Raw genomic sequence first — 2,102 nt, forward strand, 5'->3', positions numbered from 1 at the left:
GGTTTAGAAAACCCCAGAATCTTGTTAACTTGTCAGTCGGGGGAAACACTGAGGATTTCTCAAGCCTTGGCCCATTCGTGCTGGTTAATTATCTGTGTCCTGTGGAGAAGGGGATGAGAACGGGAGGTGGGAATGGCTGGGAGAAAGCCAGGGCTTCACGTCTGCCTGTGGTGAGACGTCATCACACCACCGGAAGGCCGTGCAGAATCGCCTTTATTTTCCTGCAGAATGAACTTTTCATCGGAGTCCTGAGATGCCTTGTGTCCTTTTCAGCTTTGTCTGTAGCCATCTCTCCTGAGGGCAGACGGGTAGGCCGGCTTTCCCGAGCCACAATGTCATTTTATCGAGTTAATTTTTATGTCTCCTTGTCTCCTTTCAAGAAAAAGAGCAGGACTTGACATTAATAACAGACCCCCTTAAATACTTGTGGGAGAAGAAAGATCACAAAAACATAATCAGTTGCTTCTAGATGAGTAACAACGATTCTTGCTCCCGAACCTTAACCTTCCAGCTATTAAAATGTTATGTGTAAACAAGTTAGACCTGTAGGTTGCCTTAGATAAATCTATTCTTTTGAATAAAAGTCCTTTCTCAGATAAAAAGTTCCCAGCTGGTTTCATGACTTCATGACTTCTGTCGTTCCAATGGTTGTCCATGTTCATTCCTTCCTAAATTCTCACACTGGGAGTAGAGGGAGGCACGGGGGAACATTTTTGTTTTAAGGCGTTAAGGAATTCTGTTTGCTGCCTGCTTTACTGTTGAGTGCTGAGGGTTTCCTGGAGCTGCAGTTTCCATGCCATTTCCTGATTGAAAATGTGGATGAAGAGGAACACACACACACACACACACACACACACACACACACACACACGAACCAGTGTTTTCCTTCTACCACAATTAAAATTTTCCCTACAAACTTTCTCCACATCTCCTCTTTCCAAAACCCTAAAATTATTAAAAACCAAAAATCCTTGAGAATCAAAATGAATGAAAATCTCTTTGTCTCTTCCATTACCCTTACAATAATAGGATTACCAGTCATTGCTGTTGTCACTCTCTCCCCTCAATTTTATTTTCCTCATCAAAACATTTAATTAACAACTGTTTAAACCGTTTTAAAAAATGACTAATTAAACTTATTGTAAAACAAATAATACTAATTCCTCCACCAAAAGGATGAACACTATCCCTAATAATGGAATCTCTTATTATGTTTATCGGATCAACACACCTCCCAGGCCTTCTCATGCACACGTTTATACCTACTACTCAACTTCCTATTAATCTAGGTATAGCAATCCCACCATGAGCAGGATCTGTAATTCTAGGCTTCTGCCACAAACTGAAAAGTTCTTTACCCCGTTTTTTCCTTTAAAGAATCCCTGTCTTGCTAAGCCAATATTAATGATTATAGGAACAACTAGCCTATTTCTTCAACATATAGCTCTCGAAGTGACCTGACGTGTAGTTTCCACATGGCTCCTCAAGAAAATCACAAGGGCCAGGATTGGGAAGGGATTTTCCTTTGACCTTGCTCTTATTCATGATCAGGTACTTTAATTTAGAAACCCAGTTCCTCCTGAAGCTACAGTTTAGACACTGGAAGGGGATACATCTTTTTCATGGTAGAACTGACCTATGAAGGTTGTTATGCGCCACACTTCTGTGGGAGGTTCCGTTTCGTCCGTGTGCTGGTTGGTTTTGTCAATTTAACACAAACCTACATGTATCTGAGAAGTGGAAATCTCAACTGAGAAAATGCTTCCAAAAAATTAGCCAAGAGGAGGTGAGTCTGTGGGAAAGTTTCTTGATTAATGGTTGACATGGGAGAGTCCATCTCACTGTGGCCTGTGGAACCCTTGGGCATGTGGTTCTGGATTGGGAAAGCAGTCTCTTGAGTGTAAGTCAGTAAGCAGCACTGTTCCATGGCCTTCGCTTTAGTTCCTGCCTCCAGGTTCCTGCCTTGAGTTCCTGCCCCGAGATTTCTCAGTGTTGCAGTGTGACCTGAGACTTGAGAGATGAAATAACCCAGTGAGATGCATTTAACTAGTGAAATAGACAGTGATGTTGGGGGTGGTGGTGTGAGGGAAGTGAGAGAGAGA

At 42.2% G+C, this 2,102-nt stretch overlaps 1 pseudogene; it reads left to right on the forward strand.

Moving 5' to 3' along the window:
- The first annotated feature begins 983 nt into the window (after positions 1–983).
- LOC116087467 lies at positions 984–1,461 on the forward strand (annotated as a pseudogene).
- The last annotated feature ends 641 nt before the right edge of the window (positions 1,462–2,102 follow it).

Source organism: Mastomys coucha, unplaced genomic scaffold, assembly GCF_008632895.1.
Source record: "Mastomys coucha isolate ucsf_1 unplaced genomic scaffold, UCSF_Mcou_1 pScaffold13, whole genome shotgun sequence".
NCBI classification, from domain to species: domain Eukaryota; kingdom Metazoa; phylum Chordata; class Mammalia; order Rodentia; family Muridae; genus Mastomys; species Mastomys coucha.